Below are 18,615 nucleotides of genomic sequence, written 5' to 3'. Positions count from 1 at the left end.
AAGAAGCGTCATTATGACAACTGCAACTAGACAAATAAGAAAACTTTGAATAAACCATGCCACCCAATGAAGCCAATTATTGACGTCAATGATTTTTAAAGTTTCCTAAAAAACATGAAACACCTAACTTAATAAGTTTGTTACAACACATAAATTAAAGTTATAGCTTTTAATGAATTAAATAAAGCTGTAGTAGTAAATCTTCTCAAAAAACTGAACTACAAATTAATTTAAAGATTTCGAAACAGTCCAAAGTTTAACAACATCTTTGGAGTGAACAATCAATAAAAACATTTAAAAGGTAGCACTGTCTCTTCCAGGAAGATAAAATTTTCCACCATCAAATATATTGCAAAATGATCTTAATATGAATTTAATTATCCAAAGAAGTTATTTCTCTGACTCTGATTCAGACTTTGAAATAAAAAGATCTCAGTAAATGAAACAAATTACAACTTACCTTTAGTCGTTGTTCCTTCTCGTATACAATACTACGCACAATGTCAAGTGTAGTATAACTAAAAGCAATTAATATGACGTATGGGATGTAAGTTTGAATAATCAAAATGAAAGGATCCTTCACATAGTTTGGGAATGGAAATTTTTCCATGCGAACCAATGTTTGGTCTTGAGTAGCAAACTGTCCAATAATAGCTCGATCTACTGCATGTTGGGTAAACAAGAAAGCGGTACTATAATAGTCTGGACTGCCTCCATGGGAATCATCTTTATTTCTTGGTTCAGGATTTTGAAACCTCGGGAAAACATACTTTGTCAACCAGCCATGGCCATTCTTGCCACGGCGAGAGTTGTCTTCCTTTGGGTTGATGAATCGCAGCTTGTAGTTGATGAAATTGGCCTGTTTTGATGGGAGAGGAGTAAAGTATATACCTCCAATGCATTTGGTAGAGTTGCCTTCAGAAGAGCTCATTATTTTATTAACCATGTCATCCTCATTTGGAAATATTTGCAAGGTGATGTTTTGATCGGGATAAGCATGTTCATTAAGATAAAATGTAAGGTTGTTGAAAAGCTCATGGGAGAGTTGAGAAGCATTATTTGCAGCCAAGCCTATAGAGAATGATCTTCTTAGTACAGGTGGTGGAGAGGTTACATTGAATTCATTCCAAACCAAGGCTGAGCAATCTTTGGCATTGACAAGGAACAATCGCAAGGCCAGGAGTATGAATGACACGAAGAATGGTAACCCTATTTGAAAAATGGTTCCAATCGGATGTTTTCTTTTAAGCTTGAAATTCTTCCATATCAGTAGACCAAGTTGTTTCAATTTTGACATTCTCCCAGCAAGTTTTTTAACTGTACCTTTTAAAATACTCTTAAATTTTCGAAAGAACTCACGAATGCAAAACCATCAACTCGTAGGATCTAAAAAAGCAGGTAAAGTACCATTTACTTAAATAAAAAAACTCCATCATCTTTGTCGTGACATTTTGCACACACCTATGAGGAGTCAGAAAATTTGCTATTTTTAAAGCACGAATTAACGTAACTTGCTTTACATCTGACCCGATTGCATCGTAATAAAGACTTTTCATATACTTATAAGGTTTTTTGTGATTTGACAGCGAGAAACTCTGTAAGACCTCCGTGCCGGTTGACGGATGCTAGTTTAGTACAAAATTCGTATCACAAACTGCTAGCAACTTTCAATGTCAATGAATCGATAAAAATGTAAATAATTCTTCTATTTACTCACAATGCCCAAAAACGCTCACCAGATTGCGTCTGTTTGTTGGTAGGGGCTAAAAACGAACAAAGTTGCAAATTTGGTTTTCCAACGTGTTCGATCCTGCTTCGATCTTATGTATGGTCGTATGTCATATACAGACTTATAAGATTGCCGTAGCAACATTTTCACATCACCATTCAGTCATGTGCCTAAGTATACCATCGTGAGGTATCATGTTCACCATGTGCCTTGAAAGTGATTGGTTGTTTGAATTGATGATTGTTTATATTGGTGAAAAAAAACTTGATTTGATTGGTTAGCAGATTTCGTGAGTGCTTGGTGATGAAATCATTTTCTGAGAAGGTGAGAGGTCATAATGGTCATTACACATCTTAGTCATATGACTGTCACATGTTTGTTATTATTATGTTATCATTTTGACTGTCAATGTTAGTGTTATCACCACAGCGCATGCTCGCCAGTAAAATAAGCGAGGAGTGTGTCGTTGTTCAATTATGTGTTCAATCATCAAAATTTCACAATTTAAAATTCAAATAACTTTACAGATATAAATAAAGAAAACATGAAAATCAGGTCTTTATACAAACGAAGGAAGCAAATAAAACCAACAAAAGCTTTATTTATTTCAACTTTGATGCTACGTTAGTCAACAAACTCCACAATATTTTCCCTTTTTTTAATGCGGACCTTTGATACTAAAGCGTTCGAAAAACAATACAAACAAACCAACTCTATCATATATTTTTAATTAACTGTTAAACGTCAAAAGCAATCTAGAAGCATTTCCTGTGCACAATTGAAGGTCCAGATTCGTCGTATTTTTGTTTCGAGATCCACATCTGTTGGAAGGTGGAGAGGCCAAAATGAAGCCACAGATTCAGACAGAGTACTTTCTTTCTGGTGGGGAGCAATAACCTTGATTTTAATAGTCGGAGGGGCGAGGGCAATAATTTACTTCTGCATTCTGTCAGCAATACCAGGATACATGGTTGACCCACCAGAGAGGACAGTGTTGGCATAAAGATCCTTACGGATATCTACATCGCACTTCATAATGGAGTTGTAGCATGTTTCGTGGATACCTGCAGACTCCATACCAAGAAAAGAAGGTTGGAAGAGTGCTTTTTAGTCGTAAATATCGTCAATTTTGCCACCTTTGAAGATGGCGGCTTGCCTCACTCGTAACTATAAATCAGCGTTGTCAGGTATCTAGTAGACTGGGTTCTAGGTCGTGCATCATGCTTACTTCATTCGGGTAATTCTTTTTGGTAGTTGCAACATTTACTGGCGTATACAAGGCGCGATTGAAAAAATTAAAATCAACCAAACAATCACTTAACACGATAAAAAAGATTTAGTAATAATTCTAGATAAATGGTCACACTGCCCCCATGTATGACGATATTAATCGACCATCTATTCGTCGTAGCCTCTCTGTGAGCGAGCAAAATTTAAAACTATCTGTTCCAGTGTGGTTTGCGTAACAGCATAATTACCGATAACAGAACGGCTGTGCGCATCTTCTAAGATCGCAAACAGGGAAGACCAAGTGCTTTTTGAATCACCTATGTGGTAATTCAACAAGCCATTGTGCTCGTCTCGAAGTTCACTGCCTGGGAACGTCTCTGCCACGAATTCTTTTACCAAGGTCGTGTCATTACTGGGCGTGTCACTTGGAGGGCTTACTAACTAAGTGAATCCTTGAACGAATTTGTTCTTCAGGTGTTGCGGGCTACCGAGACAGCGAAATCTGCCATTGACCATGATTGCCAACCGAGTACACAACGCCTCGCATTCTTCCATACTATGTGACGTAATCATCAGGCATCGACCTAAGGGAAGAGGGGAGGGAACAAAATGATTACCAATCATAAGGCATCGACCTAGAGGGAGAGAGGAGGAGACAAACTGATTACTAATGACGGCTTTTTTTGTATCTGACACTTAATTGCACTTGCGAGAAATTGAGCACAAGGCAAACCTGTACGTAATGTTTCTATACATAAAGCGTTTTCATGGGTCGTCACAGATATATTTTTCAAAGGCTTTTCAAGGAGAAAAATATCGATTTTCAAAGACCAAATTCAAATTTATTTGATGGCATTTCTGTCGTACTCAGCATGCGTTCTATGCATTTTCAGGTAATAAATTTAACTGACATATACGCATAGATAAGACACGGACAAAATACGCAAAGGTAAGACACTTAATTGTGACTTCATTACTATCGTGATAAACTCGCAAATTAAGGCAAAGAATACGCTTAGTAATTGCCCAAATTATTACTATTTTTACTTGAAAAGATGAAAGATACGATTACAAAGTCAAAACTAAAGTAGTTTTCAAGGAGTTTTGGCATTTTGTCTTTTTTCAAGGGCTTTTCAAATACACTAGAGAGACATTAAGATTCAAGAGCTTTTCAACGAGTTAAAGGAGTAGCGGGAGCCCTGTTTAAGTCAATAATCTCAGTATCTATTAATATCATCGATATAGTTAGCCTTCATCGCTATTGTTTGATTCAACCTATCAGAAAAGCCATTCATGTTACGTTGATACTGCCGTTGTTCAGAAAATGAAATTTGCCAACAATGTTTAAAGGATGAAGCAAAATAAATTATAATTAAAAACCCTAACTCTAACATTTTTTAATAATAACCAAAATGGCGCTCATAGTAGGCGGGTATGAACTGCATGAAATTGCATTCTTCAACACATCTCTCCCCCCCGGAAGGAAACCCGCTTCATCACCAGTTTCATACCTTCGGCTCTGACTTTACATAAAGTGTTCCATAACAGTCGTCTTGCAACAGGATCCATTCCAGTAGTTGGTTCGTCGAGAAAAACTATGAGTGGATCGCCAATCAAAGCTATCGCTGTACTTAGTTTGCGTTTGTTTCCACCACTGTAAAAAGAAAAGGTGACCTTTGTATTCGTGATCTAAGGAGCCTGGGATTGCTATAAAAAGATGGCAGATTTTCGACGCGTCACATGCATAATTTCCACAAAAAATCACTCCAGATAAAGACACTAGACTGGAGTATATAAGATCTAAAGTTTCAACAAAAGATCACTCGAGATAAAGACACTAGACTGGAGTCTATAAGGACTAAAGTTTCAACATCAGATCACTCCAGATGAAGACACTAGACTGGAGTCTATAAGGACTAAAGTTTCAACATCAGATCACTCCAGATGAAGACACTAGACTGGAGTATATAAGATCTAAAGTTTCAACAAAAGATCACTTCAGATGAAGACACTAGTCTGGAGTATATAAGGACTAAAGTTTCAACAAAAGATCACTCCAGATAAAGACACAAGACTGGTGTATATAAGGACTGAAGTTTCAACATCAGATCACTCCAGATAAAGACACTAGACTGGAGTATATAAGGACTAAAGTTGCACATATTTGAAAGTAGACGACATTTTCTTCTATTTTACCTGTATGTTTTAGTTAACTTGTCAGCGTGTTCCGTTAGCAACACTGATCTCATTAAATCTTCGATCAATGGATTGATCTCATGACTCGGAACTCCACGAAGTGCAGCATACATTTGTAACATCTCCCGTCCCGTCAATAAATCGATCAAAGCATCAAATTGTGGACAATAGCCTGTTCGTTGACGAACCTTGGTAAACAACGTAATTTACATTTAAAATTATAATATTCATTTACAAAATAGCATGTATAACGCGTGCTCTGATTGGTCGATGCTCGTGTTTGCATCAGGCCATCCAAACACGCAAATTTTAAACATGAAACATATTGACTCATGAAAATAACGTGTACAAAGGCAATTTTCACCGATTGAAGTATTTGTTGTTGACACAATCACGCAAACGCAGTAAGATCAATAATGGGGGGTTTCGGGGGGTGGGTCATAATCATATATGCATATAAACTCTCCTCCCCCCCCAATTATCGATGGTTGGTACTAAATATACAGCACCAAGTTGCGCAGCCAAATGGTATTAATGGTTTGTTTTCTATGGTGTGGCTAGAGAATAACAAACATAAAGAAGGTCCTTTCTCTAGGCAGTTGAAACCAGGCGACGTTTTTGTTTTGCCTGTTTCAGGAGTAATTGATTCGAAACCAAGGCGTAACGGCAATTGAAATAAATTTCATGCTTGAAATTTGCAACGAACAGTAGCCGCGATTCGTATGTATTATTGTCTTCAATTGCGTTTACAGGCCTTTGGGGATCAATTACTGCTGAATCATGCAAAGCCTGAACGTCGGCTGATTTCAAAGACGAGTAGTTTTTTCAAAACATCCTGTTGAGCCACTACACTGTGGTAATAATACGGGTGGCACAAAAAATGTCAATGAAGTTATCTTCGATATATTCCTCATACTGTGCTGAGGCTGTGTTTCGCTACATAAAGTGGTTTCGTTGGAGGGAGAAAAACCAAAATGGCGGACAATACAACGGACCATTGAAACGTCTATATTTTACTAGGTTGTTCTGCAGAGAAATTGAAATATATTTGACCAATTACCTCCTAAGTGGCCGACACAAGCAACTACTGAAAAGGGAGTTCATTTATGAACAAGTAAGAAACTATTTGTTATGTAAGTAAGAGTTAGTTGCTCGATCTTTGAACGTCAAATGTAATTCGCTTGGCTTGTATTTATGGCTGGTTACAACTTGCTTTGCGTCGTAATATTATTGAACAATTACATGCGAAGCACCATTTCGTAAATGAGCAACACTAAACATCGCAACGGAAATATTACATACATTGCAACGTCAACACTAAATATTGCAAGAGAAATTTACCACTAGAAAAAACATCGGCGCGGTCAAAAATATTTGCCTGTTCCTGGCATGCATTTAAGTCATGACCGCGCCAAGTTGGCTGATTTCAACAAAGATTTTCCTTATTTACAATGTAGATGTCATGCAAAATGGCAAAAATTGTGTTGTTGTTCATTCACAGAGGTGTAGTGACATACCACAGTATATTTTTTTTGTAAACAACATTTAATGGTATACACAGTGTAGAAAAATCTGCAAACCAGTAATTTGCATAACAGCCTCTTCAATGGCTGCATGCATACCATTGCCTGTTCAACTTTTTCTGCAATGACGTAGAAATGACTAGTTCGAGACTAGTACGAAGGCTGGCTACGCTACTGATCATATACAACAGGAAACACATACCCGACTTAAATTAGTCTGAATATCCCACGAGTCAAGGACGGCGGTACCCGAAGTTGGAATCACATCACCTGTTAACATTTTAAACGTTGTAGTTTTTCCCGCGTCATTGACTCCCAGGAGACCGAAGCATTCACCTAAAGGTATTCCCAAGCTGATGTGATCCACTGCAGCAAATGTTCGACGACCTTTTGGGAAAAAATATGGTGTTTATAGAGGAGCTTTGTTCTTTTGTAGAATTTTATTGAATAAAAGTTTCAAAACGACAGTGAACTTTCTAAAAAAGTGTTCATGAAAATCTCGTTTCATTCTCCAGACAATGAGAGTATTGTATATTTTCAAGATAATCTTGTTTCATTCTCCAGATTATGGAAGTACAACCGTTGGAGAGTGTTTTTTTACAGAAAACATGTCACTACGAAGAGAACTCTTCCCATCTGAACAAACACATCAGTAATATACATTTAATAATTTACTGATGCGAATTACGTAAACCTACATTATAATTTAAATTCTCATTATGCAAGGCGACAACACTGGTTCTAAAATCGGCCATTACAGGTTCCTCTAATAAAACAAGATGTCATAGATATAACATAAACTGTTTAAGAAAGTCTACTGACATTTTAAAAGTTTTATTTCAACAAAACCATTATTTAAACAACAAAATTTTCGTTTCATAGACACTAAAAAATCCCGTTTCGTATGTGAACTCTTTTCTAGTGGTAAAAAATTGATAAGTTATATTTTCAATCAAGCACAATGAACTCATCGCGACCATCTTTTTTAAGTTTCCAAAATATTGTGTTAAAAAGCGAAAATTTTTTTGACATGATTTCGGCTGATAAAAGAAGGCTTTCTTTTCAACACATCTATACAAAAGAGAGCTATTAAAACACAGCAAGGCGAAATACCCTACCTGGAACTTTAAATATTTTCGTAAGATCCTTCACTTTCAACACGTCTTCGTTCACTTCGTCGTTGAGTACTCGTCGTTTTTCCGCCATCACGTCGGAATCTTCCGTATCACCGTTTGGATGACTGCTGTCAAACGGATCGACGTACACCGATCTAATGGAACTTCGCAACGACCGAATAGCGTTGAACTCGATGAACAGAATAATAAGCATGAAGAAGATTCCTTCAAGTGGTAACACCAAGAGAAATCGACCAATTCCAGGATTTTCAAAGGCCAAATAATTCGTCTGAATCCTCGCATTCAGAGGCATGCACATCACTGGCGCATACTTTTCTATGCACATATTGTAAAGTCTGATACGGTTATAATTCTCAAAAATATTGGAGAACGACTGTCCGAGGCAAAAGTTGGGGAGTACCAAAAAAGTCCAGTTAAGGACATCAACCGTGTGATGGTAGTCAAGACTCTGAATGATGAACACAACAAGCCAGGGGACAACACCAATTACAAAATTCAACATCGTCATAAAGCCGAAAGCTTTCGACGCCGTTTTAAAGAGAAACGAGAAGAGATACATAAACGGGATGATGGATGAACCATAAAGCATCAAAACGAGTAAAACTATTCCAAGACGATAGCCTTCTGCAATGAATTAAAATCAGTTGTTGAGAAATGGTGCGAAATGGGAAAATTCACCCGATCCGAACGTTGCTAACTTCAACAGAATTGTTGGAATTTTTAAGGGTTGACCGAGATCTAAATGGCACGTTTGACATGCAATTCTGTGCTTCCATGAATTTTCAAGTGAAAAATGTGTTTAAAAAGACAAATATAAATGCTGTGAGCTAACTCCACTTCCAAACATACTTCTGTAAAAGATCGTATTTTAAGTATTAAGGTATGTTGCTATCACAGGCTCACAGCCTCAAACCAGATTCAACGTCGTAACCTTGACGTAATTTTGTCATCAAAAACTATTGGAATTGTTTAAAGTTGGTTGATTGGCCGTGAGATTAGGGGTTTGGGTCGAGTTCATTCTCCTTACAAACAAGTATTTCGACAACTACGAGGAGTCCTCGAGCATTTTGTAAAAAAACTTTATTGGATCACAACGTTCGGATTGGCTGAAAGATCAGGCAATTGACGTTTTATGGCAAGATAATTGACAACGCGGAATCAAATTCGGCGTTTCAAATAATCCCAATTTTTCGGGTTTTGTCGCCAAAGGCAAGTGAAATGTTTTGGCGACCATGACGACAATGAAAAATCCAACCTGCAATTTTCAGTCCTGCTGTGTAGATTTCAGAACATTTACTGTTTTTACAAAGAGTACATGAAAATCTACATAACATGACCAAATGCAAGCTACGTCATAGCTTGGGAAATTCGACCTACCTGTGTACGCAGGCACGTTAAAACATGCAAACAAAACAACAATGCCGATACAGGGAAGTGTGAAATTCACCAAGTCCCACAACCACGAAGCAGTCCAGTAACTAATGGGATCAACGCCACTAACGAACTGCACATGTTTTGCACCGTTCGTTCGCTCCTGGACGACAAACACGACAAAACTTGAAGCAAGAAACGCCATGCCAATTAGCAGATTCAAAGCTATGGCAAGGCTAGCATTGTTGCTGGAAAGAAAAAAAAGTTGATGAATTAGACCTTGTTGCTTTCGCAACTATTGATCGTTAGCTGATCACTTCAGAGAAAGCGGAGCATGGGGACCGAGGGCTGTCAACCCCCGAATCCCTTCTTTCACACTTTCACCTAACTTTGGCAGTCGATAACCCGCCCCCTAATAAAAAATATGCTCAGCGATCCCTGCCTTTGAAGTGAACACAGTCGTATGTCAAGAATAAATCAGTCTCTCATACACACACATAAATATAACCGTACGTCCTGTGTCCCAAGTGCAGGAGTCACCATTTTACTATGGAGATAGCCGGGAGGGCACATTGTTATACACTTTGTATATTACGCTCGCTGCGCTTGCGCAGTTTGAGCGCTCTCGGATTGCGTAGAGAGTCTCATAAAGAGACGTTCACCGCATTCGCTTTATGCATTGCTCACCTATATAGGTTTGAGCGCTCTGGTGACTCTACAATACAATCCATACAATGTGTAACCGTACGTCCTGTGTCCCAAGTGCAGGAGTCACCATTTTACTATGGAGATAGCCGGGAGGGCACATTGTTATACACTTTGCACACATAAATATATATATACACCGTACATCCTGTGTCCCAAGTTAAGGAGTCACCATTGCACTGTGGTGATAGCCGGGAAGGCACATTGTTATACAAGCTGTATACATTATAACAATAGTGCAATGGTGACTCCTGCACTTGGGACACAGGATGCACTGTTAATATATATCAATTCATAAAACATATAAATTTCAATAGAAATTGGAGAGACTAAAAAAAATCTGATTACATAAAAACACGGGCGCTGATTGGTTGAATGCTCAAAAAACCGTTGTTTTTTAACACAGATTGCGTGGTTTTTGCAGGAAATTTAACAGTGAATGATGTTTTATTAAAACGATATTCATTAAGGAAATACAAAATATCTTTACTTGTCCCTACATAATTATAGGAACGCTTGTTGTGAAAGTTTGGGAAAAGCTCGAAAGCAAAAAATAACATACTCATCTAAATCATTTGATTTTTGCTTCGTAGTTCTCGGCAAAGGATGATTTGTCACTGTGATTAATTTGTTTTTATTCCCGGAACTATTTTTCAAAATGGCGTTGTCCACTGCACTCAGTGCCACCGCTATCGCATGATAAGCTTGATCGTTGAACCAAGCCTTGGCTATTGCTAAATAGGAACACACATAAATTACATTAAATTCGCCAAGATTCTTAGCTGATCTACCTCATATTTATGTTTTCTACTGATCTACAGATCCTTTCTTGATCTACAGACTCTTCTTTGATTAAGAAATCCATCTTGATCTACAGATTCTTCGTCGATCTACAGATAGATCCTTCCTTGATCGACAGATCCTTCCTTCATCTACAGATCCTTCTTTGATCTACAGATCCTTCCTTGATCTACTGATCCTTCCTTGATATACAGATCCTTCCTTGATGTACAGATCCTTCTTTGATTAAAAAATCCTTCTGGATCTACAGATTCTTCCTCGATCTACATAAACTTCCTTGATACTTTTTTTATCTACAGACCTTTCCTCGATGGACAAGTCTTTCTTGATCATTTTAAACTCATTAAAAAAGCATAAATTGACAGATATTGATAAGAACTATTCTACCATCATAGTCACACACCTTCAGAGAGGGTGAAAACAATGTAGTTACACGAGCAAGCAATACCTTTCTTATTTGCTTCAGTAAATGTCGCTGCAACCAGATAATGTCTGTTGAAGTATCCAATGTTTCTTCCTTTGGCTTTTTCTAGTAAATATTTGGTCATGTTCCCATCACGGAAAGCACTATCCTTGTCGATATCAACGAACTTAGTATACGAGCTTGCCGAGTGGGTGTACATTTTAGCCAGATCATTTATCTCCCTGAAAAAGATTTATTTACGCTTACATCAAATTTTAATGTCTGATCGGGATTTTAAATCCGGGCGCTCATTATTCAGCATGTTTTGCTGCGAGAAGTTTAGTTTACTGCTCAGGAAACGAAAACGGTTTTGTTCTTGTAACAAAGATATGAAACAAAAGCACGTCGCTGATTATATTTACTCATCCTAAAGAGGGTTTAGCACAGTGATGGGGCATTGAAATTAAAATAATAGATTAATTTCTAAGTTTCCTTTTTTAAAAACCCTGTGATTAACCATGTTAAGTAGTTTACCAAAAGAAAATTAAAGCATTTTGTTCTTAAAATCTAAGCAATTTAACCAAATAACACTGAACGGCTCTGGTTTAAAAATTCGAACATTTCCAAGAATTTAGATCGAACAATTCACAAACATATTTTACCAGAATTTAGCAGGAAATAATATGTAAAGTTGATTCCATTTGATTAAATATACAACTGGAAGGCTACTTTTTATACATTAACATGCCTGTTTCTCTGGGCCGTGCGTGGAAAGATGGGGACTAGTTTAATTGCCGGCTTCAAATTTTGGCGGGAAGTAACCGTCCAGTTATATTTAAGTTCAATATATCTACCTGTTCGGGTTTCCAACAATTGAGTAAGGTGCAATGTTATCATGAAACATAGCTGTCGTCAAAATTCTGGGAGGAGAGTCCTCAGGCTTAGGCATCGTGTCAACGACAATCAGAGCAAGCATTGTGTATATAAGAGGCACGAGAAGCTGAGGAATTATGGCTATTTTATGTCGACGCGAATGAAGAAAGCGTTTCTTGAACATAGCACACCACCTTTGCAGAAACAAGGTTATTCCGTAGTTTAACTGTGGCTTTGTTGTGTTTGTTAGTGGCATCATGCTGTTGTTGCGTCCATATAATGCGTCTTCATCATTCACTGTACTTACTGAAGCATTTATTGCATCCGCTAGATGACGTACAAAAGAAAAAGTTTGACTTGAAACACCATGAATAAATAGAACAACTATTCAGTGTTGGTCAAATCAAAACCACAAATCAGCATTTTCTAGAAATGATTCATTGCTAAACAATAAACAATTACCACTTTTACCACGGCTTACTCTCGAGTCTATCATCCAAAACCTCGTCGCAATCCTTTACTTTCATTGATATTCCTATCAATCAACATTTACCACTTTTACCACAGCTTACTCACGAGTCTCATTTAAAACCTCGTCGCAATCCTTTACTTTCATTGACATCCCGATCAATCAACACTTACCACTTATACCACAGCTTACTCACGAGTCTCATTTAAAACCTCGTCGCAATCCTTTACTTTCATTGATATCCCGATCAATCAACACTTACCACTTTTACCACAGCTTACTTACGAGTCCCATCTAAAACCTCGTCGCAATCCTTTACTTTCATTGATATCTCAATCAATCAACACTTACCACTTTTACCACAGCTTACTCTCGAGTCTATCATCTAAAACCTCGTGCAATCTTTACTTTCATTGATATCCCGATCAATCAACAACTACCACCTTTACCATAACTTACCTTTAAATCTATGATGTAATGTCCCATCACCATCCTTTACTTTCATTTATCCCAGGAAATGAACACTTACCACCCTTACCACAGCTTACCTTTTAGTCTATCATTTAACGTGTCGTCACATTCCGTTCCCACTTTCATAAAAACTTCTTCCATGGTTGTCATTGAAGCGCCATAACTAGCAATTCCCAGCTCCTTTCGTCGAGTCTCCAGTTCTGAGAACAACGTGGAAAAATTCCGCGAAGATTCCCGAGGCAAGATGTAGGACAGTTCAGCGCCTAACGTAGGTAAAAAAAGTATTGCAAATGACTACTGGCTAAACACTACATCGAAAAACACTTACAACAAAAGAAATGTATAATATTTAAGCTTCATACTGATAAAATATGATAAAGTTGGTAAAAATACAACGCCTTCTCAACAAATGACAGCCTAGTTCGAGCTGACGGATTTCATTCTTCTGAAATAAACTTTATGTATACATGTATTGTATATCTCGAGAGTCTTTGAAATCAATTGTTTTCTACAGATTAAGACAAACATCTACGTCACGAAGTGAAACTTAATTTCTAGTCTGATGATGTCTTGCGTATAGACGAAACGTAACTACCAATAAAACATTATTTCTTTTCAAAAATGGCTTTAATTCGAATTTTACGTAGGACAATTGTTTTTTTATATACGAAAACGTTCATATGAATTTGTCAAATAATAAATTTTGCGTTGTTTCCGCTTGCTAAAATAATTCAACGCTCGTCACTCTATCGTATCCGGCAGCTAGCTGCTGGCTCATAACTGCAGGCTCAACCCTATAAAGTCTCCTAGAGAAGTGCATCAAAACTTACCAGCGCGACTTTCCAATTGGCCATTCGGGACATACTCTTTAACTAGTTCGTCAATTTTGTGTTCTTTACATTCTGGTTCTTTGACCATCACTATATGATAACCCACGCCATAATGGTTTTTCAAAAACAATGAACTACCACAACAACAGATTTTGCCCTCAGCCATTATCGCAATGCGGTCTCCTAAAACGTCCGCCTCGTCCATGAAATGTGTCGTCAGCAAGATCGTTCGTCCGTCACGATACTTCTGAAGCAGTTCCCAAGTAAACCTGCGGGCAGATGGATCCATACCGGAAGTAGGTTCGTCAAGCATTAACACCTTGAGGGAGTGAGTTGTTAAAAAATTTAACTTGGTAATTAAAAGCATATCTTCTAAGAAGACTTTAAAACAGATTTATGCCTAAGCAGAACAGATCTTGAGTTTTTACAGACTTAAGTCTAGAGTTATCATAAGGAAATATTTGATGTGTAAAAACTTTAGTCCTTATATACTCCAGTCTTGTGTCTCCATCAGGAGTGATCTGATGTTGAAACTTTAGTTCTTATATACTTCAGTCTAGTGTCTTCAATTGAAGTGATTTGATGTTGAAACTTTAGTCCACAATACCTCAGTCTACATCACGAGTGATGTTCAGATGTTGATTCTAGTAATACAACAAATGCACGTGATGTGCACGTGATAATATCTACCTTCGTTTTTCCAATCAGCGCTACTCCTAAAGATAGCTTGCGTTTCATCCCGCCAGACAAATATCTTGTTTGAGCGTTAGCTTTATCCGCGAGTTTGATGGACTCCATCATTTTTACCACTTCGCTATCGATTTCATCACTGGACAGACCCTTCAGTTTTCCGAAGAACCACAAATGCTACTTGACAGTCAGTCGATCGTACAAAACGTCATGTTGTGGACATAAACCTTTTTTAAAATAGTAAAAATCAAATAGACGATTAACCATTTCAAAGGAAGACAGTTGGGTGGTGAAAATAAAAAAGATCATGTCTCTAGACAGAAATGCTTTAACTTAGTGATATTGGACCAACCGATTTAGAAATATCCCAATAGTGTATGGGATTGAACAGTTTAATCAAATGCTAATTAATATGGATTATTCTAAACATGATATTAACACGATTTTCCTAAAATACATCAGCTATACGCTTTATTTATAGAAGTTACATACTAGTGGAACTGTAAGTAGCTAGTTGAACTATACATTTTATTTATAGAAGTTACATAATAGTGGAACTGTAAGTAGCTAGTTGAACTATACTCTATATTTATAGAAGTTACATACTAGTGGAACTGTAAGTAGCTAGTTGAACTATACTCTTTATTTATAGAAGTTACATACTAGTGGAACTGTAAGTAGCTAGTTGAACTATACTCTTTATTTATAGAAGTTACATATTAGTCGAACTGTAAGTAGCTAGTTGAACTATACTCTTTATTTATAAAAGTTACATACTAGTGGAACTGTAAGTAGCTAGTTGAACTATACTCTTTATTTATAGAAGTTACATACTAGTGGAACTGTAAGTAGCTAGTTGAACTATACTCTTTATTTATAGAATTTACATACTAGTCGAACTGTAAGTAGCTAGTTGAACTATACTCCTTATTTATAGAAGTTACATACTAGTGGAACTGTAAGTAGCTAGCTGAATTATACTCTTTATTTATAGAAGTTACATACTAGTGGAACTGTAAGTAGCTAGCTGAACTATACTCTTTATTTATAGAAGTTACATACTAGTGGGACTGTAAGTAGCTAGTTGAACTATACTCTCTATTTATAGAAGTTACATATTAGTCGAACTGTAAGTAGCTAGTCGAACTATACTCTTTATTTATAGAAGTTACATACTAGTGGGACTGTAAGTAGCTAGTTGAACTATACTCTTTATTTATAGAAGTTACATACTAGTGGAACTGTAAGTAGCTAGTTGAACTATACTCTTTATTTATAGAAGTTACATACTAGTCGAACTGTAAGTAGCTAGTTGAACTATACTCTTTATTTATAGAAGTTACATACTAGTGGGACTGTAAGTAGCTAGTTGAACTATACTCTTTATTTATAGAAGTTACATACTAGTGGAACTGTAAGTAGCTAGTTGAACTATACTCTTTATTTATAGAAGTTACTTACTAGTGGAACTGTAAGTAGCTAGTTGAACTATACTCTTTATTTATAGAAGTTACATACTAGTGGGACTGTAAGTAGCTAGTTGAACTATACTCTTTATTTATAGAAGTTACATACTAGTGGAACTGTAAGTAGCTAGTTGAACTATACTCTTTATTTATAGAAGTTACATACTAGTCGAACTGTAAGTAGCTAGTTGAACTAAACTCTTTTTTTATAGAAGTTAGATGTAGTTCTGTTCTCAGTCATTTCACATTGTAAATTGTATGAATTTCCACAACTTTCGCGTAGCCATTGCACCTAACAGTCATAACCTTTTCTAAATGTTTCAAAAACATTTCGTTACTTTCCTCACTGACCTAAACTTGACCGTACGCCATCCATGCTTGTTCTAATGTCGTAACCATTGACAACGGCATTTCCCTTACTCGGAGAATAAAAACCGGTAAGGACAGACATCAAACTACTTTTACCAGCTCCGTTATGACCAAGAAGAACCGTAATTTGTCCCGCGTACATCTTTAGTGAAACATCGTCCACAGCAACTTTTTTACCTGCATAGCACACGAAAGTATAATATCGTAACTTGAAGCCGTAGTTGTAACCTGGGTAATGTTTGGTAAGATTTGTGGCGTCGTCTACCGGTTATTCCGCCATAAATCATGACGTCATAAATGGCTCCCTTAAGATTTGTGAGTTCGTGAGGTTTGTACCTGTTTCACTGTAGCAAATCTTATCGTCATAATTGGCTTCTGTACTGTGTGGTAAGATTTGTGACGTCATCTACCTGTTGCTTAGTGAGCCCCAGTCATACATGTTGACGTCATAAGTTGCTTCTATACTGTATGGTAAGATTCATCTCATAGAGGTGAGGTCATCTCATAGATAGATTTTCATATTTCAAACAGGGGTGGTACTAAAAACTTTAGGGAGACGAGCTGGTTAAGGAATTGATGTAAGACAATGTTAGGGTTTCGAATTTAGGGCAGACTGGTAGTGTGCAACAACCGAAGGTAGTGTAGAAAGTTGAAACATTGCCCAAAAAACTCAGTTAGTCTGTACTAGAGATTTGTTTTGCTAAAAATTGGGAGGTTAAAATGTTTCTTGGAGAGGTGAACAATTTATTTAGGGGGGTGAAATCTTATGCCTGGGGGGCTTGCACTTCCCTATACCCCCCCAGTAAATCCGTCCAGGTCATCTACCTTTTACTCCGTCATAGATCTTCACTAAATTTTTGATGTCAATCCCCACATCCAGACCTTGAGGAGCTCTTTCGAACTTCTTCGATGTTTCGAACTTCTCAGCATTTCTTAATAATGGCAAGGTTTCTTCATCGTTTGATACCTGCGGCAGAAAGATTTTTTACACATATCACTCCAAATATAATGTACCAAAACCTATAATACTTTTTAAGCAGCATTCAGCAAGCAGTCACTAAACTTCCGCATCAAAAAAATTTGACTTGACTTGAACTTCTTCTATTGATATCATAATCATCAGAAACTTCCCTCAGTTATTAAAATGCGCATATTCAGATGCTTTGCTGGTCGTGAAAGAAATCTCACACTCCAGCAGCCTAACATGACCGTTCTGACAACGTAAGCAAAACAGCACATACGATTTCTAATATTATGACAATCTTCACAATGAGGTCAAAAACAATTTATTACAATTAACCCTTTGCTGCATGGCGTCGCTTTAGGACAGCAATCAACGAACACGTTGGAGCTCGGTCAGCGAAAAAAGTTCCTGCAACGAAGGGTTAACGGTACAAGAAACTGTGGCGTACGTGCTGTGTACGTGCAGCAAAGTCTTCGTGAAACTCGTGCACCGCAACGGAAAACACGCGCAACAACATACAAGGGGCCACTGTCTGGTGAGGGGTACAATCCACTACAGACGCGGCTGTAAGCGAGTTTCGTCGAACTAACCCTTTGCTGCATAGCGTCGCGTCAGAGCAACAATCACCGAACACGTTGGAGCTCGGTCGGCGAAAAAATTCATGCAATGAACGGTTAAGGCGAATATTTTAAGCCAGGGAAGATTGTTAAAGCGATACCACGACACTAACACCAACAACCTTTCTCAGGACCAAACTAACCTACACAATCAACATCTGTATTTACGACTGTTGCTAAGCAAAATTTCAAGTTACCTTTTCAAAGCTTCCACACCAGTAGCTTTTGGTGAATGGGAAGTAAAAAGGTTTTGAAGTACCATACTGTCCTGGGAACACATTTTCAATATACCATGTAAGCATACCAAATATGGCACAACTAATAATCATCATGATGAACACAGACCCGAGGGAGAACGTGTCGTCCACATCAACACCATGAAAAAGGTTATCCCATTGAACGCCGCTACCGGATCCTAGAATGTAAAAAACGTTTTGGCGGGATCATTGGTGTCAATCCTGTGTTAATTGGGGGGGGGGACCTTATTCATATATTCTGCTATGTCAGGCTAAGTTCTTTTTAAAACACTTTCAATTTTAAAAGAAATCAGACGGCATAACAGAATATATGAATATGGTCACCTCATTTATCGCAGGATTGACCCCCATGGGCGGGATGCGTAAAATTAGAAACAAAATTGAAAGTTTTCAATGTCGGGCTAAAAACTACATGAACGCTGGCCAGTGGTGTGAAGCTCGATAATTATGGGGAGTGGGGGAGTACATTTTTTGTCAAATGTTCCTTTAAAATCACTGGGGGGACATGTTTCTTT

The 18,615-nt window shown here is 37.5% G+C and overlaps 1 pseudogene; it reads right to left on the bottom strand.

Annotated features, from left to right (window-relative positions):
- Window positions 1-3,046: 3,046 nt before the first annotated feature.
- LOC124448053 lies at window positions 3,047-18,262 on the bottom strand (annotated as a pseudogene).
- Between the last annotated feature and the right edge of the window lie 353 nt (window positions 18,263-18,615).

The sequence above is a fragment of the Xenia sp. Carnegie-2017 genome, unplaced genomic scaffold, assembly GCF_021976095.1.
Source record: "Xenia sp. Carnegie-2017 unplaced genomic scaffold, XeniaSp_v1 HiC_scaffold_23, whole genome shotgun sequence".
Classification (NCBI taxonomy): Eukaryota; Metazoa; Cnidaria; class Anthozoa; order Malacalcyonacea; family Xeniidae; genus Xenia; species Xenia sp. Carnegie-2017.
The sequence above is the reverse complement of the archived record's forward strand: the minus strand, read 5'-3'. Positions and strand labels throughout refer to the sequence as shown.